This window comes from Muntiacus reevesi, chromosome 13 (genome assembly GCF_963930625.1).
Source record: "Muntiacus reevesi chromosome 13, mMunRee1.1, whole genome shotgun sequence".
NCBI lineage: Eukaryota > Metazoa > Chordata > Mammalia > Artiodactyla > Cervidae > Muntiacus > Muntiacus reevesi.
This window is the reverse complement of record NC_089261.1, coordinates 55047609-55074518: the sequence shown is the minus strand read 5'-3', so window position 1 is coordinate 55074518 and position 26910 is coordinate 55047609. Positions and strand designations below refer to the sequence as shown.

The window sequence follows — 26910 nt, the reverse complement described above, 5'->3', positions numbered from 1 at the left end:
AATGGCAACAAACGGGTCATCCTACCATGGCTTGTAGGGTCTCCCCATCTTTAACCTCTTTCCTAAAAATTATTTTCACATCACTCATCATAAAGATGGGATAATGGATCCTTTAAAATGGAGAATTAATATGATCACTCTGCCGACATTTAAAATGTTCTGCCTGAAGTCATGTTTCCTGATTCATTTCTACAGTAATTAAATCTAAAATATAAGCCATAACAGGAAGGAAGAAGTGCCTCTTTCCCAGGGTCTATCAGCAAGGACATACGTTAATTAGAAACTTTAGTGAACTTACCTCTTTCCTACAAAGACTGACTCAAAAGCACAACGGGAAACATGGGACAGGCTCCCAGATTGCAAAAAGGAATGTCATTTGATGCACTGAAAAGGCTGCTTCTTATCTGGCATGTCATTAGCTTCACTTTTCTTTTAACTGCTCTGGTCTTTCCGTGGTGAGGTGACGCTTGCCTGTGATCTTTCTGTATTGTATATTTTCTAAGAGGTTTCTGAAGCCCTCTCTTTTACCCCATTTCATGTCTCTTGGCATTTTCTTTGTTCAGTGGAGTTCTACCATAATTTTTGGATAAATATATGAGGATGTCTTTGAGGCCTGACATGAGCATCTCAGCCATACACACACGTTTGGTTGTTAGAAAAGACTCTTCAAAAATTATCTCTCAGCACTCATAGGGAAGATTCAGGATCTGGGCATGAAACGTTCTGTTGTGCATTTGAGAAGTACAAATATCACTATGGATGGAACAAAGATGCCAGTGTGAAGGGCAGGGCACGTGCTATTCCAGGTCAGAGGCCTCAGAGGACTGGAATGAGTCAACCAACATAAAATAATTTGGAAGTTGAATTTGTTACTTGTTTATTTAAGGTAGAGGTAAGAGAGGACCCTTAAATTAGAAAGGTATTTTTTCCAACTGGTAAATAAAGGATGTATCTGTCATATACATGTTGAAATATAAAACTAAATATTTTGGTAAAGCATAAAGACTGGAGGAACTAACATTATATGTCAGTATGTTTGCTAATGACAACATTTATGGGGGTTCAGTTTTGGATTGCGACCTAAAGTAAGGCACTAGAAATTTAATCCCAAAATACTGAAGACCGTGACTTCCATATCCCCACTACTTTGGTGATTTTATATATATGTGTATATATATATATATATATATATATATATATATACACACATATATATATATGTAAATTTCCAATCTGACACGTTTATCCTTTGGTTTTTTGTACATGTGAGTACTGTGTGAGAGAGTGAGGACTTGTCTGTGTGTGTGTGTTTAAGGGAAATAAGATATATTATTGTGCTAAATAACTTCCATACTTTCCCTCTTTGGGTACCATCTTACAAGCCCATAGCTTTATAAGCTCTGGCCAGAGTAGATAGGAGGAAGGGACTTGGAAGCCCTTCTGTCCTGAGTTTGAACCGAGGTCATGTGCCACTTACCAGCCAAGAGGAAGTTAATCTCATCCTGCCTTACTACCTGAGGCAAGTTGGTACCTCAGTCTCCTCCTTATGTAAAACAAATACGCTAATAATAATAGCCCTTCTTAGGAAGGTCTCAAGGATTAAATGAACTGATATGTGTTACATGATTAGAACAATGCTTGTGAACAATCACTGTATGGTATTTGTCAGAAAAATAAATATCAAGGGTCTTGATCTTCCTGAGACAATCAAGTCTAGGCAATTATGAGCCTTGTATATTTTTGTGAATGTATTATGACATATGGTTTGACTCCAATATCATATATTAATATAAAACCTTGTAAATAAGGTTTCTCATGCAATGTTTTATCTATTTAAGAAAATAAGCTATTTCAATACCACCTTGAAAATGTACATGTGCTTACAAATGCTAAGCTAATTATGAGTGGATTGCATTCATTAAAGTTAGTCTAGATAGGTTTCTTATAAATATTTTATGTTAATGTATATTGTTGTATGCCCTTACTAATAATCATAGAATTTGAGATTAAGGCATCACCTTAGAAATTTAGTCAAATCTGCTTCACCGTAAGAATAAAGAAACGGAACTCGGTAGAGTGTTTTGGCAGAGACTACTCAGAAAGTACTAGAGCTGCCACTAAAACACAGATGCCTTAGTTATATTTTTTTCCTGTGCTGTACAGTAAGACCTTGTTTGCCTTAGTTATATTTGATGTTATTTTCTTTATACCAAGTAAAACAAAATGCTGTCACTTAAAATTATTTGGTTATGTATTTGACTACTTCACTTCTGTTATTCAAAATATTACTTAAATCATATGTCATAAAAACTACATACTTTTAGAAATTTGAGACTGTGTACCAGACCAGAATCGTCTGACCAAAATCTGAGATTTGAAGAGAAAACTCTAGTTCTGGAATACAAACTTCTTGCTTTCAACCTTATCATGTTCACTGTTGTATTAATACCTTGGCGTTGAGCACAGTGTCTGGTTCTGTGTGTGTGTGTGTGTGTGTGTGTGTCTGTCTATCTGTCTGTCTGTTTGTGCTCAGTCACATCTGACAGTTTGCAACCCATGGATTGTAGTCTGCCAGACTCCACTGTCCATGGAGTTCTTCAGGCAGGAATACTGGAGTGAGTGGCTATTTCCTTCTCCAGGGGATCATCCCAACCCAGGAATTTAACTGGCATCTCTTGAGTCTCCTGTATTGGCAGGGGGATTCTTTACCACTGGTGCCACCTGAGAAGTCTGGTCCAGATTGAAATAAATATAAACAGTGGCTGAATAAATGAAGAACAATATAAATATTAATGTGAATGCATTCTGTTGCCTTCCATTTTTGAGAACTGTGTAGCAACTTTTCCATCTCTTTTTAAAATTATGTTTTCAATTACATTTTGAAGCTGTAGTTCAGGTTTTTTTAATGTCTCAGCCTTATTTCCTGGGGTTACATTTGGCTGTCTGTAATTTAGTGTCAGTCATTGATTAGACACAAGTTGCGTTCAAACAGTTCTATCCAGTTAGAGGCTTTGTTGATGTATCTTGTGTGTTAATTTGGAAATATATTCCAGTTCAAGAATTGTATCCATCCTACCTTTTCTTCCCACCAGGCCTTCTTAGGTCCTACTAGTCAACCCAAGATGTGTGGAAATTGATCAAAGCCCTCCATGGCTCTCTTGATGTCCAGGATTTCCTTTCCTATTGCATTCATAACCAGGCCACTTGCTCTGGGGAGTAGCCCAAATGGAAATGCAGCCTCAGGCCAGCTGTGAGGATGGTTGGAAGCATTTGTTTGCACGGCAACCCACTCCAGTATTCTTGCCTGGAGAATCCCATGGACAGAGGAGCCTGGTGGGTTACTCAGGGTCACAAAGAGTCGAACATGACTAAAGCAACCTTAGTACAAGCGTAAGGTTACTAAGGCTTCTGACAGTGCTGGGGGGTGTGATTTCCCACTCCTCTTCAAATGCATTCAGAGCCTGGGGCAGTAAAGTTGTTGGTTTCCATGGTGACTGCACTCTGGTAGAGGGACGTGTGTGGGAGCAGCCCCAGATAGGAAGACCATAGCCTGGCTCTCTTCTTCCCTCCCTGTCAGCAATTTTCCAGGTAGAAACTCTTTTCCACTCATTGCTTGACTTCGGCTGATTATTAGGGTCCTTAAATGATTGGTTTGGACAATATTTTTCAGCATCATAGTTTTGGGAGGAGGACGAAGATTTGCAGAGCTCTTCGCTCTGCCACCTGATCAGAAGTCCTACCCTTCAGATGGTAACTTTTAGATGCATATTGGAACTGCTTCAGAGGCATTTAAAAACTACTTATATTTGGACTGTGCACAGTTTATCATTGAGACAGAGACAGAATTTTTAAGAACTTTATAAATATTCTAGGATACAATCCTGGATTAAAAAAAAAACTAGCATTTTAATGGAGTTTGATTATATTTTAAAGATATTAAATTATTTTATTTAATATCAGTTGTGGTTTATTTTATGTTTGAATTATTCTAACCACCTTTCAGGCTATTTACTCTGGATATTTTTAAAAGTTTACCAGGGTTATAATACTATTGCTGTTTTGCTAGTTTTATTTTTTTCCCCTATGTATATTAAATTTTACTTTTTTATACTGCTTATTGCTATAAGTTTCAAATTACTTATGGATGAGAGAAGTGTTATCGATAAATAAAGCTTCATCTCCCTGCTTGTTCAGAAGCCCTTTCACCAGAATAAACTCTATGAGAGTATGGATTTTTTTTTCTTATTCACCTATATTTCTCCAGTACTAGAATAAAGTCTAGTTATGGTAGGTACTCAATAAATATTCAGTGAATGAGTGAATGAATAACATAGGTTTCTAAAATATTCAGGTCCTATCTGTTAGGAAGTTTTCCACATACATAGACAGTTGGAAATAAGCAAGGGAAATTATCACTCAATTGTGACATATTTTATAAGCAGAAGTTCCACAAGATGAAAGGGAAAGTTTTAAAGAGGTTTGGATACAAATTCAAAAACAAACAGGCCACAAAGAATCATCACAGGCTGAATCTGTCAACCAAAATTTTAGAAACAGACATGATTGAAATAAAAAGGTATTTATTTAGGACTGCAAATTCAACAAACAACTGTATTGTGTTTTATTGTTGTGTTTATTTACTGAGTTGTGTCTGACTCTTTTATAAACCCATGGATGCCAGGCTCCTCTCTCCATGGGATTTCCCAGGCAAGAATACTGGAGTGGGTTGCTGTTTCCTTCTCCTTGAGAACTTCCCAACCGAGGAATCGAACCTGCATCTCCTGCTTGGCAGGCTGATTCTTTACCTCTGAGCCACCTGGGAAGCCCTGAATTGTGTCCTACCAGACTACAAAATAGGGGAGGCTTTTAAAGGCAAAAACCCACAAGGTTACAGTTAGTCCCATGAGTTGTTTATCAAGAACTATAATTGGAACTGGCAAGACAAAAGAGACTGAGGTTTGTGTCAGGAAGATCCCCTGGAGAAGGAAATGGCAACCCACTTCAGTCTTGTTATCTGAAAATTCCCATGGACAGAGGAGCCTGACAGGCTACAGCCCATGGGGTTGCAGAGTCAGACATGACTGAACACTACTGTGTGTGGCAAGAGTAAGTGTGCTTGTTAAGCGAGGAGTGGTTGGCGTCCCAAATGGTTGCACAGTTACAAGGAGACCCTGAGACCGTAAGTTTGCAGCTGACAGGCATTGTTCTGAGTACAACTGGTGGTGTTCTTGGGTCTAGTATACCTCAAAGAAAGTTCAAGTTCCCAGTGGTGCAGAGACTCGTCTGACACTAGATGCTCAATGGTCACATGACTCAGTTTTTGTTTGCCTGTGAGAGCTTTCCTGGTGGTTCAGATGGTAAAACATCTGCCTATACTGCGGGAGACCCAGGTTCAATCCCTGGGTCGGGAAGATCTCCTGGAGAAGGAAATGGCAACCCACTCCAGTATTCTTGCCTGGAAAATCCCATGGACGGAGGAACCTGGTAGGCTGCAGTCCATGGGGTCGCAAAGAGTCAGACACGACTGAGCCACTTCACCATGATTACTCCATGATAATTTCAACTTGTCACTGTAGCCTTTGTCCTATTTTCAAAAAGTTCAGACTCTCTCTTTTCCTACATATCCATTATTACTTAACAGCTTCATGCTTCCAACATGTGCCACTGTTTACAGTCTGTTTGACTGAAGTGGCACAAAATCCTCTTCCTCTTAGGAAGCTGATGAGGAGTTGGGGTAGATGTGACTCTGTAAGGAACTCTCAGCAGTTGCCGATATTATAAAACCAAAGCAGAGATTCTCACAGAGTGCCACCACAGACTAAGATCTGAGATAGAGCTGGGGCTGAAAGCCACTTGACTCAAGTCTGCTTCAGGTAAACCAACTACCCTTCAGTAACCGACTTTATTGACTTTGTGATATGACTATAAACCTGGTGTATCTATCCTTTCTTTGAAGTGTATGTGTAGTGGCAAATTCGTCCTTGATATCTATAGCAGAAATTTATAAAATGATGGCTGAATAATCAGCAGCATTTTTATTTTTAAATAGAAAGGAAGAATGAATGCAGTATCAGCGCTCAGTTATTTCATACTGAAGTCACTGTTGAGTGCTAAAAGCTTTCTTGTCCCAATGCTTTTGCAAAAAGAATATTTAGTAGGAACTTTCAAACTTATATTTGATTAAAAGACGGTTAAGACTGCATTTAAAAATACAAAATTTGACTAGATTATTAAATGTCACATTTTATCCAAAAATAGTTGTGTTGGGAAATTTAATTGTCACTTAAAAGTAAATTAAAATGACAACGCCTGTTCTCTGTTATTTTCCTTTAAGAGGAACTCTAGGATTATGTGCGTTCGCAGTGTAACAGTGTGACACGATATTGTTTAGTTGTCAGTCTGTAACTTTTATTTTCCTTATGCTATATTACTCTGCAATCTCTCATTCTATAATGACTCTAAAGATAGTTGAGATGCCTTTAGTAAGATTAATCAGGGTATGTTTCAGCATCCAACCTATTTATCCCTCTTAAGATACAGGGCTTTAATCATTCTATTTTAGTAAATATTTAATTCACAAGAGAGAGATTAAAAGGCCCATCAGCCTTATTGAGTTTTATCATCCTGTTGAATGTCATATTCTCAACACGAAATTTATGTGTCAGGGAGCATAACTTATCAAATGTTCTGCTTTATAAATAAATGACCTCAATCTACTGATGTCAGTACAGGTTTTATTTCTCATGGCTTACTCTCTTGTGGGGTTCACTTTCAAGTCATGGAGATCATTTGTGTTTAGATAGAAACACATCTTCCTTCCTTAGTCTTCTTTTCACTTTGGCTTTTTTTCTTTTCTTTTTTTAGCTTTTGTTTGATTGTACTAGTTGGAGAAGAGCTTCCATTATTTCATATTATCCCTTAATTCAAATATTGAAGTGAATAAGAAGCGTCGCAGACATGGGTAATTGAAGCTTTCAGTTATCTCTTGACTATTGGAAAGGGACATATTTGTGTAGACCAGCACAAGTGAGGACAGTTTCTTCATTATCACTTAGAGTTATCTCTTCCCTTGAGAGTTTCAACGGTGTGTCTGCTACATTATTTCAGCCTGTATCTGTGACAAATAACAGTAATAAGCCCAGATGAAGTCACCGTCTTCTTAGGCTTGCTAATAATAATGTGAAAACTTACACCACTTAGGATGTTGTTGCTTCAGCCGCTGGTAAGGTAAAAGATGCTGCAGAGAGTACACTTCTATAAAAATCATTTTGGAGCAAATATCTCTTAATAAGATATCCACAGATGACCCACAATAAGGAACTGCTCTTACTGGGGAAAGCCAAGAATGAGTTACCTAAAAGCTTTCAATTTCCTAAACAAAATGTATGTGCTAATTTTAGGCTATCTTCTTCGTATATTTATATGTGTCAGGTTGTTTTGCTACTAGAAGTAGTCATTTTCAGCTATCTTTCTTTTCCCTAATGTGTTTTGTATTGATATTTAATTTTGTTTTCAAGTACTAGTAACTTGAGACCATGTGAGTATGGAGTTTAACATTCAGAGCCATTACCAGTTTTAGACACACCTTTCCAAATAAGTCATTTCTCTCAGTTCCTCAAATTATTAACTAAGCACCTCGATAAATAAGTGTTTGGAATGTGTTTTTTATTTAGTTTAATGAAATGAAATATAAATGAATCTAACTTAAATACATTTAACCTCTGCCACAAACATAGATTTTTAAAATCAAGAAGGCCTGTGATTAAATCCTTATTCTGGAAATCATTTTCTATGCAGCTTTTAAGTTAATTAATCTCCAGGCCTCAGTTTCCTTATCTGTAAACCAGGGATAACTTACCTCACTCTCTCCTGGAGGCATCATGTTAAATGAGATCAAATATGTGAATTCTCTATGCCTGACGGATATTAGGTGCTCTGCTTAGTAAGTGTTCATGCTTTCCGCATTTTTTTAAGCTACTCTGTATAACCTTTCTTGTCCCATGTTTCTCTAAGGGCCTCCTCTGAGGTTCCTGAAATTGAGGAATTTCCCCAGGTGTTCTAGATCTTAGAAGAAAACTCAGGATTAATAGTTGTTCTGAAAGGCTTAAACTCCCTCAGTGACTCTGACTGACAGAGTTCAGCTAATAACATCAGGACAGTCTAGGAGCACCTGAGTGCAAAATAGGAGTTTAGTGATCCTCGGTGATCCCCACGGAGCAGTGCCTCAGCATCAGCCAGTGAAACTTGGGAACGTCCAACTCCCAAACGCCCACGGACTTGACTGAGTATCCAGTGACTCCTGAGCCAGGGCCCCACCTCAGATGACCTGGGCAAATGATATCACTAGCGGAAATATGTCTCCATCATAGTCACAGTCAAATGTAAACATTTCTTGAGTACTATGGCAGAGTGCCGGGCTAAACAAAGGGAGACAGAAACTTATAATACCACCAACTAAGAGTCAGTGAGTTCTTGCTGCGCACGAAGAATTACATGAAACATTCTCTATGAGGAATGTTTATTAGTCACCACAATGAGAAAATGAGATAGATAAGGTCACATACTTAAGACTATTATTATTAGAGTGGATCAAAGGGGAAAAGGAATCATTGTGGGTTGGAGTCGTCCAGAGGAAGGTAGAATTTGTATTGTGTATTGAGGATTAGTACAATTTAGATAAGTAGCAAAGAAAAGTTAAGAGTTCTTGACTAGGAATATCTAAGTGGTCCAGGCTAAGAGTATTATTTATTAATTCCTCACATTTATTAGAGATTTTGTTTATAAAACTGTTCTCATGGTGTGTCTCACATTCAGCAACTCATTTTCCTCAGCTGATATCATGTTTTTTGAGATCTGTGTCCACATGTAAGTTCTGCTCTTTCCTTTTCATAGCTGTGTAGTATTCCTTTGTGTGCATAGACCACAATTCATCTATTCCTCTATTGAATTTTAGGTTGTTTCTGATATTTTGGTACTATAAGCAATAGTGTAAGAGACATATTCACATGTATAATTATGAATATGAGCCTAAGGGTATGTAAACCTGTAAATGAAATGGGTGGTATTCATATGTTCAATATTACTAGATGCTATCCTATTGCCCTACACTAATTTATATTCCATTAGGCATACACATGCTTCCATTTTTCTACATGACCCCATATTTGTACTATTAGTTTTGTTTTTGATTTTTTTTTTTTTATTTACCAACCCAATGGGTAAAAAATGATATCCTGGCTTATTTAGTATTTTCTTAATAGCATACTATATTGAACATCTTTATAAATATTTCCTGGCCATCCTGGTTTTCACTCTTGACAGCTGATCTTTATTGTTTCATATAGTGGGAGTTTGCATATAACTGGGACTTTCCAAAAAGGTCCCAGCATTTATAAAGCACCGGTTTATTGCATTTAAATCAAGTTCTAGAAAAGAGGGTTTCAGAAGTGGTGGTTTTTTTTAAAGAACATTTTTATTTGTTTTGTTTATTTTCTTTAAAAATGAAAACACAGTGAAATAGGACAGAAAAATCTCTTGGGTTTGGAAAATGAAATGCACAGTGTTTTGACAGGAGCCTATGAGGTGATCTGAGACTTTTTAGAGCTCCCTTTTAGACAAGAGAAGGAAACTTCCAGCTGAGACACAACAAAAACCTATTGGCGATTAGGGAGATGATTGATGCTTTTGCTCTCAGAAAATGAGGTGTAGCAGAAACTAGTCCTAGAAATGGCTTGTTCTCATTAGAGAAGCTAGAGATACAGTCAGCCCAGGCCTGAATGAGGTGTGGACCATGGCTACGCTGAAATCCAGCAAGTTCATATATGCTCCCAGGAAGTTGAAACACAAGACTCAAGGAAGCTAGTGCCTCAGATTGTTGAACTTGAATGCTGTGTTCAGAGAGGAAATAAAAAATATGTATGCACATGGAACAAATATCGTAGTTCTATCTCAAATCCTATTTGCTTTAAAGTTTACAAGTTTATTGCTGCTGCTGTTCAGTCACTAAGCCGGGTCCCACTCTGTGACCCCATGAACTGCAGCCCTCCAGGCTTCCCTGTCCACTATCTCCTGAAGTTTGCTCAAAGTCATGTCCGTCGAGTCGGTGATGCCATCCAACCATCTCATCCTCTGTTACCTCTTTCTCCTCCTGCCCTCAGTCTTGTCCCTCAAGCATCTTCTAATGAGTCTTTTCCAAGTTTGTTATGGCATTCCATTCCCATACAATAATGCTACCCAAATCTCAGTTATTCATTTAACTACCTAATGATTTTTCTACAGCTGTCACCTGAATAGACATTTACTTTAGTCTTGACCAGGGCAAGGATGTCCATGAATTTATGCACTTGTTATGTTTCTTATGTTTTCTCTAAAGCACATGAGAATAAATTTGAAACTATTAAAATCAATGTATTGTCACTGTACTGCATAAAAACTCCTGAGTTTGTTGAAGTGCTTACTATACTCAGGAAAACACTTTCATTAAAAGAGTTTCAACTCTGCTTCTAACCTGAATTTTGATTGTAGAGCGCCAGTCACTAGCCCAGGGTAACAAACTGAATGTCTTCACAGGCTGTCTAATGAAAACTGGACCAGGAGGCAATAGAGTTTATGAAAAAAGAAGTCAAAATATTGCAAACTTTTCTCCTGATCAGAAGATCACAGATGACCGAGTTCAAATGCCCTGTGTAATACATTTGTATCTGAGGATAATGATCTCAAGTCCTGTGGGCAAAAATATAATATGCACAATTACACTACATTCTCTTCCATTCATTGAGCCCATCAGAATTTATGGGATTGTGAATGACATCTTTATAGGGATCAAGGGTGTAATTTATAAAATGTATCGTTTACAAAATTGGTCGCTGATTAGTAGTAACAAATCACATGTGATACTTTTCAAGTATCACAGAATTGTTTTTGGAATTTCACTGCCCTGAATCATCTAAAATCTAACCATCAAGCTAGCATAGTAGAGAGCAGGATGTCACATTAAGTAAAACCATTCTGTGTTTCACTTTTAGTACAATATTTAATAACTTACATGAGATATTCAAGACTATATCATAAAATAAGCTTTGTGTTAGACGATTTTTATGCCACTGTAGGTTAATATAGGTGATCTGAGTATGCTGAAGGTAATCTAGGCTAAGCTATAACGATCTGTAGGTTAGATGCATTAAATGCAGTTTTGACATATGATATTTTCAACTTAAAATGAGTAATGTAAGTGTTCTGGGCACTTCAAATGTATAGCATTCTTTTATATGCTTTCTATTTTTAATATAGTGGCTTCATCTCTGGTTCAGTTTTATGACACAATCATTGCCCTCTATAGCTCTTTCTCACAACCCATTCTTGATAACTTACTACATTTTATGTATCCATTTAGATTGCCTTAAATTCTTCTTAAAGCAAGATGGGATGTAAATACTTAAGAATAAAATCACATAAAGCATTCCTTATCTACTAGGCTCAAGACTTTTCCTAGATCTGCTCTTAGCACTCATCAAATCAAGTTGAATAATATCTATCTAGAGGATTTTTTAAACTGCAAAAAAAAAAAAAGAAATGAAACTAGTCTCTAACACAGAAGTATCTGAATTTATGTCTTTTCAAAGTGATGTCTCTCCTCTCAACTATTTGAGAAAATAATATTTGTATATGCCTCAGAGTTTGCAAATCACCTTGACTGCTCTGTTGCTTTAGGAAATAGAAATACAATAGATTCATCGGTTGTTCAGTTTCTGTTCCCCTGTTTAATTTTATAACAAACTCAGAGGTGGAATTTTTATAACAGTTTTATTTGGTTTTGCGATAAATATTTTTTTCTCTTGGAAAGACTAAAACAAAAGTGAGAAAAAGGCATCTTAGAGCTGTCAAGAGATATTATTTTTGCTAGAAAAAGATGGGAGAAATGCCTTCCCTTTACAAGAATGAATTGATTTTGTAGCAGCTGGTCTTGAAATAGATACATTTATTGAAAATTCCTTCCTCCTGCTCTCCAGTCCCTATTTAAAAAAAAAAAAGGAAAACCACTTTTCCTATTAAAAAGAAAAACTCCCATGAATATGTGGAGGGTGTGTGTGTGTGTGTGTATGTGTGTGTTAATCACTCAGTCGTGTCCGACTCTACAATCCCATGGACTGTATGTAGCCTTCCAGGCTTCGCTGTCCATGAAATTCTACAGGCAAGAATACTGGAGTGGGCTGCCAGTTCTTTCTCCAGGGGATTTTCCTGACCCAGAGATTGAACCCAGGTTCGATCTTTGCAGGCAGATTCTTTACCATCTGAGCCACCAGGGAAGCATATATACAGGGTCCATGTGATCAAATACTACATGGTCATAAAGTAAAAGGGCAACGTAGGCAGCTATATAGACTTGCCATGGGTTCAGCCTGAACACCTGAGAAATGTGTGGAAAGCCCAGGCTACAACAAGCATTTGCTGGGTTTAATCTTTTTCCTCTGTGGTTGGATTACATAAATATGATTGATTTTACTGTTTATGTTAATAACTTTAAAGTTGCTAATAGATTGTGTGGTTCCTGAGCAGATAATAGATATCCTAGATAATGGGAAATTAATTCTAAATCATGAAACTTTATTTGGAGGTTAAATAAATCTACTTTTAGAAAGTAATCCTGTTTGATATTCATGTAGTCAGTTATAAATTCAAAATACAGTCTTTGAAGTTCTTTATAAATTACAATCTTATGTTCCTAAGGTTATAGTTTCAGATGATAATGGAAGATGGAAACTATTATGTTTCTATTTATGGCAAGATAAGAGAAAGCCTTTTTTTTTTTGCAATCTGCTTTACATAGTTTTATGATAAATATGTGTATTTTTATTTTGCTACCTTTGCTCACATTGCTTGAATAAGAAAAGAAGGAAATACTAACAATCTTAGTACAGAAATTGGAGTGAAAGGAAAATGAGAAATATACCATACTTTAAAAAGGGATGAGGATCTGGGGATGTTGATTTAGTAGTGCTAATGAAAAATGAGTTTATGTGTTTATTTTTTTAATTTTAAGTTAAATTCCAAAGTAATTCCCTTTGAATATTCATCTCTCCACCTAAATGTTAAAATAGTATTAGCGCATTTTGCCAATATGTTGCTGAACTCTGCCAATTTCTTCCTGAAGTTTGATTAGTAAAGAAACAAAACTTTGATTGAATTCATTTTATCACAATCAAGAAAAAAATGAAACAAAAATATCTTGAACAAATCTGGACCTATGTGTGTGCAAGATGCAGGGGAAAAATAAGTTTTCTGATTTATGTAGATAAGAAAGAAAGAAAGATACCAGCTCACTTATATCCTAATCTTTGTGACCCTATGGACTGTAGCCCATCAGGCTCCTCCATCTATGGAATTCTCCAGGCAAAATCACTGAAGTGGGTAGCCATTCCCTTCTCCCAGCTCAGAGGTTGAACCCGGGTTTCCTGCATTGCAGGTAGATTCTTCACCATCTGAGCCACTAGGAAAGGTTCTGTACTTATATCTAATGTGATGGCGGGTGAGAACAGACATGCTGTAGTAAAACGGGACATTCCTTCTTGATTCTGAACTGATACGACTGTGAGAAGATACACTTCTCTGAGCAACAGTGAGAATGGATACCGGAGCAAGGTTAAATCTCTGTGTTTGAGGAAACGGTCTAAATCCACTTCAGAGAATAGACTAAAGTCACTGAAGTCACTGGTTTGTTTTGTTTTTTGTTTTTTGGTCAAAGTGAGTTTGTCATCCTTACAAAACTTATGATCCAAATAAAATAAAATACCTGAAATGAAAAAGTAAATGGCAATGAACTTTTTTAATATTACTCTTTGACTAACTTCCAAGGCCAAAGATATAGATATTAAGCAATATATATATGTTTATATACACATATACATATATAAATTATTTACTATTTGCTTTGCTTGGACCTAATTTGATCTTGTTTGTAAATTACATCTTGATTCAGATGACCTGGGCTTCCCTTGTAGCTCAGTTGGTAAAGAATCCACCTGCAGTGTAGGAGACCTGGATTCAATCCCTGGGTTGGGAAGTTCCCCTGGAGAAGGGAAAGGCTACCCACTCCAATATTCTGGCCTGGAGAATTCCATGGACATTCCATAGAGTCGCAGAGTCGGACACGACTGAGCAACTTTCACTTCAGGTGACCCAGTCACTATGACTTCTGAGGGATCTACCCATTCTTACACTAATGTTTCAATTGCTAAGTTTAATATTAAGTAAAAAAAAAAAAAAAAATCCATCATGTTATGTCTCAAAATGAGACAAACTGAGAAACGAAAGATAATCATTTCTTGACACATCAACTTCCCCTAAATATTTACATGGGTTGGTAAAGGACTGCAAGCTTTTGGTACAGAATAAAATGTTTTTCAAACATTGATTATTATTCTCCTAAAAGTCAGTTTTCAAACCACTTCCATTTCTGTGCACTTGTAACTTTTCATACTAATGGTATTTTAAGGGTCAGCATTTGGAAAGAACCTTAGAGATTACCTAGTGACCCTGCCAACCAAGGCAGGAATTCTTTATACAACATCCCTGACAGATTGTCAGCTAACCTTTACTTGTACATGTCCAACAGTGGGGAGGTCCTTACTTTGTGTATCAACCCATGCCATAATTGGACAGCTATACATTTTATAACATTTGCCTTCATATTTAGCTGAAATTTGTCACCCTAGAATTCCCAGTCATCAATCCACTCATCTGCCTAGATCAACATAGAGTCAGTATTTCCTGTCTTTTGTCATCCTGCAAGTATTTGAAGATTGTTGCTGTGTTCTGCTTAATTGTTTGAATCCACTTAAGATGTAAAATTAGATGTTACTCCTTCTGCCCTTCCTCAACTATATTGCCACTATCTCTCAATGCATTCTTTTTTTTATTGGCATGTAATTGTTTTGCCATGTTGTGTTAGTCTGTGCTATACAACTAAATGAATCAGCTACATGTATACATACATCTCTTCTTCCACCCTCACCGCCATCCCGCCCCTCTAGGTCTCTGCAGCACACTGAGCGGAACTCTCTGTGATGTTTAGCAGCTTGCCACTGTCTGTCTGTTTTACACACAAGCAGTGTGTATATGTCAATCCTGATGTCCCAGCTCACCCCGCCCTCCCCTTCCCCCCCCCCCCGCCCCCCGCCGTGTGCACATGTCCATTCTCTACATCTGCTTCTCTTATTTGTGCCTCGCAAGTTGGTGCATCTGTACCATTTTCCAAGATTCCACATAATGTCCTGTGTAAATGATTACAAGCAGAATTCAACCCCGTGGTCTAAATGTAATATGGAGAACACAGAATAAAATAGAACAGAAGTCTGCATTTCTTCCCTTCATCGCTCCCTTTCTTCCTCCTTTCTTCCTTTCTTTATATATAATGCTGAGAATCTACCAGGCACTTTTCGAAGCACTTCAAGAAAATGAACTTCCCAAATCTTTATTTTATCACCTACGGACTAAGGCTTAAAATGAGAAAACCTCCCCCGAGGGGCTGAATGACTTGCTCGGTGGCTCTCAGCTAAGGAAGCAGTATGAGGCCATCTGACTCCAGGTGCATGCTTCTAAGCGCCTAGGATGTCTCTCCTGACCTGTATTTACCTCTTTGTTCTTGAATCCATAAATTTCATGACCTTTATAAAACAGTTTTTTCTCACTGTGTAATAAATTGAAACATGTAGTCCTTTTTCATATATACTGCTCAGTAGCAAGCTTTCTCTTGAGCTCTACTGGGATAATTGATATTTTGCAGTGAAATTTAAGTATATATATTTTTATTCTTATCCACCTTACCTCTGAGATAACTATAATGACCCAAAGAAATATGGTGGCCATATTGTATATTTTCTATGCTTTAAGAAATGGGGCTGAGATTTATAATAGAATATATTTCTAAACAGTGATATCTAATTAATAGGTAATTTAAAGACCTTAAAATCTTATATAAATAAATTAAAAAATGAATATTTAAAAGAGATATTCATGAATGCAATCTTTTGGATACAGTGAAACACCTACATTGAAAAATCACCCAATGTGTAAAACCAAAACTTACTCATGTGTAATAGCATGTAATGACTCTGAAACCAATCTGTGGTTGACTGTTGGCCTAACCAGACCACAGAGTCTTAACCAAGTTTGTAAGGTGTTGACATATGCAATTTGGATTTGGTTCAAGTTCACTTCAGTTCACCACTGAACAAGCAGGGTAATGATGTCAAAAAAAAAAACAGGGTGTCAGTGAGGAGCTGAAGTTACATGGGGCCTGTATAGTTACTTTTTCTCATAAAAGCCCCAAAGTACCAGTCAGGTAGTGAAGTGGACACCTGAGCGAACTCAATTTTGTACCACTGTTGGGCTGGAGCCAAGTCTCCCTGAAGGTCTACTTACTATCACAAAGGGCAAACTTCCAGCCTGGTGATGACCTACTTCTTCATTCTGTTTCTTTCGGCAACACAGGGCCTATATAGGCTATTCATGGTTGACCAGAACCCTATTAATTCTACCTACAAAAGTATTTCATTTTATTCCGGGTTGTTATGCCACTATGGTGGAAGCCACTAACCATAAGAAATGGGTGGTTCTGAGTTCTCTCTTATAGAAGAAAGAAGTTTTTGAGTGCATATTATTTGCTGAACATCATGCTTCACACTAGATAGATAGATAGATATTAGATTGGCCAAAAAGTTCGTTTGTGTTTTTCCATAAGTCAGCCAAAACACCAGAATGAACATTTTTGACCAACCCTATATCTGTAAATATGATGTGTCCTTTGTCCTCAAAAAGCTTCATAGCCTTCTGAGAGAGAAACACAAGCAAATAAATAATGGTGGATTATGTTTTTATGATATTATGTGTAAACTGCTTTGGAAACAAAGATAAGAGAGCAGCTGATTCCCAGAGAGGTGGTGGGGGGAGCATGGAACCCTGTTGGTGCTTCAGAAAGAAGGTGACCCTGGTATTATTATGAGATGGATAAATTAAGAATGAACATATTCTACCCACAAGAGACATTAATGTTCTAGTTTTCTTTTTAAAAGCTACTTATTATTCTCTAATCTTCAGTATGTTTTGCTAGAGGTCTAAGATTGCCATGTATTGACAGTAAATATTAAAAGTAGATTACTTTTTCAAGTTATGATTTCTGAAAAGGTAATGACCTTTAAAAAGGCTAGAAATATGACTTTTATTGGTATCCAGGTCCAGGAGCCCTTATCCTTCTCCAAATACATTGATTTTTCTCCAAATACGTTGGTTTTCTCCAAATACATTGATTTTTAACCTGTTTACACCTTTCCCCTTTATAACTGGCATCGTTAGCCTGATGAGGCAACCAAGACAGTAAGTACATCTGGGAGAGAAATCTGTGATGCAAACCAAACCTAACATCTCCCATTAGTTTCAGTTTGAGTTGACCTCCTCTCAATTGTTGTAAACATCATAACTACTTAACCCAAATTCACCTCCATTCTTTATTCCAAGAATGAAGAGAAGTTTGTTAGGGCCAGACACCTTGCAACAGATAATCATGAATGAATTTTTGTGTAAGAACCCTCCCCATTTGTTGTAAAACTAAATCAAAATTTTTAATTTTTTAAAAAATATTACTGCTGCAACATAGAATTTTACTTTTATTGTCGTATTCAGTTTCTTTAAATCTCAAACCCTTCTTGTTCTTGAGTATCTGATTCATAATTGTTAGGGGAGAGTAATTTATGAATTCTTCAGTGCTTTAAACATAATATTGAACTGGAGAGTTAACCTCTTATACTATCGCATGCTGTTGGAATAGAGAGCAAATTAGACCTAAAATAGCTTCCTCAAAAATGCTCTAAGAAAAAAAAAAATTTAAACCATCTGAAAAATAATAGCCTCATGATAGAATAATGTTTATTTTAAAACTATTTGTGAATGGGACACAAGTAGTTAGATTAAATGTCTCCTTTCGGCTGTTGACTTGTATCAAGAATTTAATAGGCATTATATTATCAACCTTAAAGTATACATGAGCATCAGAGAAAAGAGAGAAAATGACTTTGCTATTTGACAAAGACCCATTTTAGTTTGTGAACTTGGGATTGATGGTTTTATTTGCCATGGCCTCTTCCATATGAAAACTCCAGAGTCCATTTCTATCTCAGAGTCGTGTGTATCATTAAAAGTGGCAAAAAGGAATGCAATGTTTCAATCTTTATTTACATGCCCCTTAGAAATCAGTGATTGTCAGTATTGATAGTGGTTTATTTAGCCATCAATCCAACTTTACTGCTCTGCGCTATTGAAAATGGATAGATAATAGTTAGCTCCATGGTTCCTGTGACTTTGGAATTACAGATGCCACACAAGTGAGTCCACAAGAAATATTCACTGAAATTATGAGGCTAATAAAGAATCTAAAAGGTTCAAACTAGTCAACAGGACCTTATACACACACACGTGTGTGCTTGGTGCTACATACCACAAAATGCTTAATAAGCAATCTTCAGCTGATGATTATAGTTAAAATTAGATGATTGTGAAGCATCCACACAAATTCAGTAGAACAGATCATTCTGAATAAGATAACTGATATAAAGACCTTCACCCATTTCTCTTTTATAAATAGTGTGTAATAAAGATTATCACTTATGTATATTGTTATCTCCATTTCCTAAACACTTAATGCTCAACAATGTCATTATATGTCTGTGAATATATTTAAACATAATTTAGGAATCTTTTGTGACTATGCAGCCTCCTATAATCACAGCACTAGTTTTGGTAATAGATTGGAAAAATATTAAAATCAATGTTGCAAATCCTTAATCTGGGCAAGCAGACACTCACAATTAAGTTAGTTCCCAATAAAAGAAAGGGGAAAAAAAGGACTCTATGGACTATTGGTGGAATGATCTGATTTTTAGATTATTGTGTGTGTGTATGTAGTGAACCATCTCAAATTCTATGTGTTTTCAGACCCAAGAGGCAATCACTCGCTCTATCATTATGAGCCATCTTCCTCTAAGTAGCTCAATAGGGATAACAAAACCCATTTCAGTCTCAATTTTAGTTTAATTCCCAGCTGGAACTTGAAATGAGGCTGTAATGAACTTGAACTTGCAACAGTGATTATCTCATATGTGCATATCAAAGTGTTCAGATACAGTAGCAGTGTTTCCATATACTATTCAGAAAGCATTCAGTTCCGCAGATACTGATGAAAAACAGAGTTGTTACGGCTCCCCAAATTATTGCTGAGCACAGGGCAGCCAGTCAGGTTTTGTTGTATTTTAATTTCTATATAACAGATCAGCATTATAGCATGATCTGGGGATTTTTTTAAATGACCTATAGAACTGCATTCCCATCAGAAGTTTCTCAATTAATGCATCAAATGTCAGCAGTGTTATCCAAAGAAAATACATGATGGCAAAGATTGGTCATGTATAATATATCACTAAGTACATTTAGTGATAGGTTGATTAGAATCATAAAATATTTCTTTTAATAAAAGAACAGATTATCCCAGTGTCCAAATAGTCCCCTGAAACCATTTAGGCTTTTAGGAAGACACATTCATTCCTTTGACTGTCATAGGCATCATTCAGTATTTTATTACTGAAGCACTAAATTACATTTTGTGGACATGGATGAATGACTGTGCCATCTTAGATATTTAATAGGCCAGAATTCAAGTAGGAATAAGTTAAGCCTCCAATGGATGAGGATGCTGGTGTTCGTGTCACCATGTGAAAATCGACACAAGATCTGAATCAGGGTTCTAACTGCATAATTTTTACTGTCTGGTAGAGAGGTTGGTAATTACTGTCCTCCCACAATTTTCTACATGTCAGTTATCTTCTCTCCATAGTTTCTTGGAGATTGGAAGATGCAGGCAAATTCTGAGTTAAATATTCAGACATATCTAAAGTAGTTTTTGAGAAGCAGGCACTTGACTATAGGTACAATTTTAACTTTTCTTCATGTGAGAAGGTGGTGGCCCAACGCTGGGACAAAGAATATGAGTCAGGGTTTCTCATGTTTCTTAATAAGATACCAGTGGCCCCACTATTACCAGTGTCTAGAAACATGCAGATTTCCTTTCTGTTAGCAACACAGAAGGTTGGCATCTAATTAGTATCTGTATCAGATCAGGCAGTACCATTTCTCCCCAGAGTGTCTTCTGGAAGCCTATCCTTGGTGTACTGGCTCATATTTATGTTGAAACATACATCTGATCAGTTCCCTGCATGCTTAAGAACGTGTAAGTAGCCTGTCACATTATCACTCATTTCCTGGCCTTTTCCTTGTCCACAACTCTTTTCCTCCTAAACCCTGGGTCCTTGAAGCCACTGTCCTTTGTACATACTGTCTGTGTCTGCTGTATTCTTCCCTTTAATTTACCTAAGAAACGATCATGCATTTATAATGTCTGCCCTGAGTCATACTTCCACTGTGATGTTTCCTGGTTCCCTTTTCAATGCTTGACTGTACAAACATTCATCATGAGATGTAGGTATTTGTATAATTTGTATATCTTTTCTCCCTCTCTGAGCCCTGAAAGCAGGTACATATTTATGCATCTTACACAATGTCTGGTACATGGTAGAGGATGAAGAGTTAGAAATGCAGAGTCAGAATTCTACAGATGGAAATCCTGAGGGAACATAGACTTTAGACTTAGAGAGTATCAAGGTCAATTCTCTCAACTATGGTGCAGTGGGAAAGAATCCACTTGCTAGTGGGTTGCACAGAGTCGGACATGACTGAAGCGACTTGGAGCATGCATGCATGCATGCATTCGAGAAGGAAATGGCAACCCACTCCAGTATTCTTGCCTGGAGAATCCCAGGGATGGAGGAGCCTGGTGGGCTGCCGTCTACGGTGTCGCACAGAGTCGGACATGGTTGAAGCGACTTAGCAGCAGCAGCAGCAGTGCAGGAGATGCAAGAGATGTGAGTTCGATCCCTGGGTCAGGAAGATTCCCTGGAGTTGGAAATGGCAACCTGCTCCAATATTCTTGCCTGGAAAATTCCGAGAGCAGAGGAGCCTGGCGGGCCATAGTCCCTGGGGTCACAGAGAGTCAGGCATCACTGAGTGACTGAACATGCACACATACACACACACACACCCACACACACACAATAATTAAGTCTATTTAGGTGTAAGTACATGCCACTGGTCAGAGCACTAAGCCCAGGACCTGTTTCCCCATGCCTCCTCTACATCTCTTTCCTGTGTACCATGTGGTTCATATTTGTCCCAGTACCCTGGCCTCATTTTTAATCCTCTTCCTTGAGAGGAAACTTTCCTTCAAATAACAATGTCTAAATAACACCAAGAGAGTTCCTATCATTACTACGAAGTTCTAAAATGACTATTAGAGTCTTTAGAAAACCAAGAGAAAATAAGTTATCTGTACATGTCTTGACTGTTGGAAATATTTTATATTTATTGAGTTGGCTAAGAAGTTCATTTGGGTTTTTCCATATTACAGAAATGAACAAGTTTTTGGCCAACCCCATGTTGTGCAATTGATATCCACAATGCTTTCTTCAGTCCAGCAAAAACAATCATATTTTTAAGAAATATGTCTAGAGAATAACAAAATTGTCATCAGGGTATTTTGTAAAATACTAGAAAAGACTTTAAATATGATAGGAATATGATAAAACAGTTTATTCTTGATCAAGAAAGACTCAGTGTTGATTCCAAGGAAATCAGAACAACATATTTTTTCAGTATAGTGTATTATTTCATACTTTGTTCAAAATAAAGCTACCAAAGAAAATGAAGAGATGAGCGAAGTGGTCTTATCTTGACTTACAATAATAAAATATCCACATTGCTTTCTTGCAGTGATGGGTTCTGAATCTACAAATGTTTATAAGGCAGCCCTGGATTTCATCTTTTACTACCAAATGAAAAGAAAATTGAGACATTTATCTTAGTTAAAAATGAAAATAAAATGACACCTACTCTAAATACATGTGTAGACGAATAAGACATTTTGTCAGAATTATTTAATGATTGAATTGATTTCCTACTTAACGTGTGAGCCATCATGACTTTGGTGTGCAGATATTAACTTGAGTAAATGGTTTAGTTTTCCATTTAGTCTATGGCTTTAAACTTTATTCTGAACTTAAGTCACCATTTCCTAATTTGTGTTCCTCTGAACACCAGTTACATTTGTGAAGTTAAATAAGTGTTCAAAGAAAAAAAAAGCTTGTCTATATCTCAGAGTATCACAATGTATGTGTATTATAGGACATAATGAAAAAGTATAATATTAACAGTAAAGTGAATAAAAGATAAAAGAGCACATGTGTTCAGTCGTGAGCACACGTGTTCAGCCGTGTCTGACTCTTTGAGACCCCATGGACTCTAGCCCACCTGGCTCCTCTGTCCATGCAATTTTCCAGGCAAGAATACCGGAGTGGATTACCATTTCCTCCTCCAGGGATCTTCCTGACCGAGGGATTGAACCTGTGTCTCCTGCAGCTTCTGCATTGGCAGGCAGGTTCTTTGCCACTGCACCCCCTGGGAAGCCCATAATATATGTTGGGTATGCTAAATATAATACATGGGTGTGTGTGTTTGTTTATGTATGTGAATGTGTTTAACTTTCATATTAACCTGTATGAAGGAGGACAGTATTTTTATCATCTTCATTTTAATGATGACAAAATGAAAGTTTAGCAGAATTAGGCAGCTTGTCCAAGTTACACAGGTAGCGAGAGGCAAAGCCAGATTCAAATCCAGGTTTGTATTACTAGTATATGAGCACCATGCTATAAAGAAATGTAGAATCATTACATAATATGTACTGTGCTATCTACTGGGAACTTCTTAGAAAACCTAATAATTTGTAGAAATAAGAATCGATAGGCTAATAATCTGTACTCTGATTTTCAATCAGCTGTTTACTTTTTATTAATCTCCCTCTAGTGGGAATTATTTTAAGGTAATGAGAATGACAGCTAATTCCTGTTTTACTAACATGGAACCCATTAGGATATAATTCTGTAAAACCAAAGGATAAGCCTCCTAATAAATGTTAGTTTCATGTTTCTGTATAAAAATCTTAGGTCATACTCAGATTAATTTTGGAATTTTACTTATGCAAAGTCAGGTCTTCATAATCCCCTAACCAATTTCTTGGCAACTGGCTTTCAATAAATTATTTTCATTTTTATCATGGAAGAAATTAAAAGAATGAATGTCAGTATTTTAGCTGTGTGGTTCTAGAGCTCAACAACTTGACTGTAAGTCATAAAGTCAGCTCCTAAATCAATGGCACATGGGTATGATCCATGGACCTCTTGTTAACTGATTTGTGGTCTGAAGTAATTACATACAGCACCTGGATTGTCTTCCATATTTCTTAAACCTTGCCTTTTAATGAATCTTACAAATTGTCATTTATTAATTTGGCTGTAAAATTCCTGCCTATTGATATATTCACCTTTCTGGAAGGAAACATATTTAATGTTCACCACATAACCACAAAACTCATATTTTAGCCAAGTGCAGCGTTGTACTAGGTCTTGAGTATCAATCATAGCTTATATGGTTGGTTTTACTGCTTGTATTCCTTTAGTTTACGGTTTTCCTTCAGAATTTGTCATATACGATATACACTTCTTGTTGTGGTCCCAACTGCTGCTGTTACTTTTTAATCCCATATTTTCTTCCTAGCCCATTGTCATTTGACTCCCATTCATGTGTCCACTTAGACTATTCAGTTGAACATCACTGATAACTACTCTCTTGTCAAAGACAGTGATATAAATAACAGTCTTATTTATATTACATATTGTGTCTCAAAATTGAGTCGTGTGCTGACCTCTTTAGAAGAGAAAATTATTACATGCATTCCTTTCTGACATAAATTCTTTTTAGTATAATGTTGCTTACATACACTCAGACATAAACCCAGGTAGGAGCTCCCCATGCCTTTAGCACGGATACAACTCTAAAGCCAAAGTCAACACACACATTACACAAAGCAAAACCAACAGAATTTGAGTTAGCACAGATCCTTTCCTGTGACTTGATACTGTTTGGCTGAATTTAAATTGCATGTGACAGCACTTCAGTTTGCATAAACTGTGTGTGCTATATGACACACTTCTCCCATCACTTATTTTTGAAAATAAGTATAAAACCTATGGGTAGCAGGTACCATTTCTTCAATTTGCTTCCTCTTAGTCCCAAAGTGTCACGAGGACAGTAGGCAATCCTGCATTGTTCTCTCACTGCTCATGAAGACAAGTGTCTAAAAGTTGGGACCAATGTCATCGTAAACAGCAATGCAAGTCCTAGTTACTTGTCTGTCAACTGAAATTATGCCAATTCTTCCCCTGAACATTTCTCTGACTTTGACAGGTTCTCTCCACCACCCTGGCCCTTTCTTATTTGCCACACACCTTGATTATTTCAAGATTCTTTCTCCTGCCTTTTCTGCTTCCAGTCTTTCTGCTTCAACCTACCCTGTATAATATTTTCAAACTAATTTTTCTAAAATCCAAATATAGTGTTTTGAACCATACAATCCTATGGTGTCATTTTATCTTCTCCTCATCTCTGTCAGATCATGCCCTCTCTGTTTCTCTCACTCATCTTTTCACCATGTTTTGACATAAATATATGCCACTACACACTCATTCAGCAAACATGTAACAAGCATAACAAAAACCACAAATCTTTGCCTCTATCTTTTTTTTTCTTTTTCTTTTTTTTAATACCTAGATGTTGTCTCTCCTTTTGTCTAACTTCTACTGGACGAGTCAATGTAGACTGGGGCTATCCCAGGCACACTGGCACATGTGGTCACCCTAAACCTAAGCCCACACTGACAACTCTTGATTCAAAACCTTTATTTCATTTTATATTGAAATATAGTTGCTTAAGAATGTTGGTATTAGTTTCAGGTGTGTAACAAGGTGATTCAGTTGTACATATACATGTATCTATCCTTTTTCAAATTCTACATACAATAAAATAAAAATTAAGAAAAGAAAAATCCTTTGAGAACATAGGCATTTATGCTAATGAGATGACTGAGTCTGGACCCCCTGAGTAGCATCAAGATGATGTCGGTCACCAGAATGACCAAGAGAGTAGAGGATTACAGGGGGATGGGCTGGAAATTAAGCTCTTGAGCAAAGAGATTTGATGAACGTCCAGGTTGGTGAGGACATCTGAATGCTGGGAGGGTTACACACCCCAGTTCCGTAAGGGACAAAATCTGTGCTGGGGATCTCTCCCTGTGTACTTCTTCATCTGATTATCATCTTGATTAGCATACATTTCATTCACATTTTAGCATGCAAAATATACTTTATTTCTATATATACTATATAGTAAATTTACTATATTATTTTACTACCCTTGAAGCTGCCTACCAATGCAATAGACCCAAGAAAAGTAGATTCAATCCCTAAGTCAGGAAGATCCCCTGGAGGAGGGCATGGCAACCCACTCCAGTATTCTTCCCTGGAAAATCCCATGGACAGGGAGCCTAGCGCTTTACAGTCTATGAGGTCGCAAGGCGTTGGACACAACTGAAGTGACTTAGCACACAAACATAAGAAAACTTGATTTCTTGTATGACAACACTACATATTTTTCACTAATTCTTGGTATGTTGGGCTGCTCTGGTTAGACTGTAAGGCCGTGTTCACAGGTACTGTAATCTGTATAGTTTCTGGCACAATGCATAATGTAGAAAACGAAAGTGTATGACAATAATTAAGAGCAGACAGGAGTCAGAGGAAGCAGATTCTAATTCTAGCTCTACCTCTATTACCAGAGTCAGCTTGGATATTCTACCTAGTATCTGTGTTTCCCCATTTGCACAGAAAATCTCCATACCTACCTCACAGTAGTAATGTAAAGGTTAAAGGAAATCACTGGGTGAAGTGATTGGTATTTGTGAAACAGTCACTATTCAGGAAGTGGTAACCTTTATTATTAACTTTTTATGAGCTTAATTGATGCTTTATGCATGAGTTTTATAGGAACCATCCAATAGTTTTCTTCCTTCCTGAATTTCTCAGTGGTTTATAAATCGAAACAGCAGTAGCCACAGTGGCAGGTTCAGAAAGGACAATTTTATACCATAATTACCTAGAAAAATAAGCCAAAGGACCATAGGGATTTCTGAGGAACAGTGAGATCATAGTGAGTCATATGTGGAGGTTCTCCAGCTCTGGTTCCTCCCAAGCCTGAGTACGTTTCTGTACAACAATGTACCAGACAAAAAAAAAAAAAAAAAACAGTGTACCAGACAACTTGTCCTCACAATGTATAAAACGCAGGGAGTAAGAAAAGGGCTCCTTGTTAGGGATGGAACACAAGAGGAGATGCTGTTTCATTGTGTATAAACTGAAGCGTATATAATAGTTAATCTCACTGTTCTGCACACAATCTCTGCTCTGTAACTTGCAGACTGCTAATGAGCTCCTGGCCTTCCTCTGGAGCTGCTGCTTCCTCTTCTGAAAAATGAAGGGGTTTGATGATGTAATCTCTAAGGTTGCCTTCTGGCAGTAACAATCTGAGTCAAAGAAAAACTTTAAGCAACTTAGAGGGAGCCTAAACAAGAGAAGGATTCCTCGGGTAGCTCAGACAGTAAAGACTCTACCTGCCATGCAGAAGACGCGGGTTTGATCCCTGGGTTGGAAAGATTCCCTGGAGAAGGGAATGGCATTCTTGCCTGGAGAATCCCATGGACAGAGGGGCCTGGCGGGTTGCAGTCCCTGAGGTCACAAAGAGTCAGACACGACTGAGCGACTAGCATACACCAATGAGAAAAGAAGGGGAAAGACCCTTTTTCTAAGCTCTGTGTCTCTGTCTTACTCAGTTGAACAGAAGAGAGCTGATACAGGGTGTAATTTC

The 26910-nt window shown here is 37.2% G+C and overlaps 1 protein-coding gene across 3 annotated transcripts in view; it reads left to right on the top strand.

Moving 5' to 3' along the window:
* INPP4B (inositol polyphosphate-4-phosphatase type II B) overlaps window positions 1-26910 on the top strand; it is an 838347-nt gene that overhangs the window by 788185 nt on the left and 23252 nt on the right. The gene's annotated exons all lie outside the window — the stretch shown is intronic.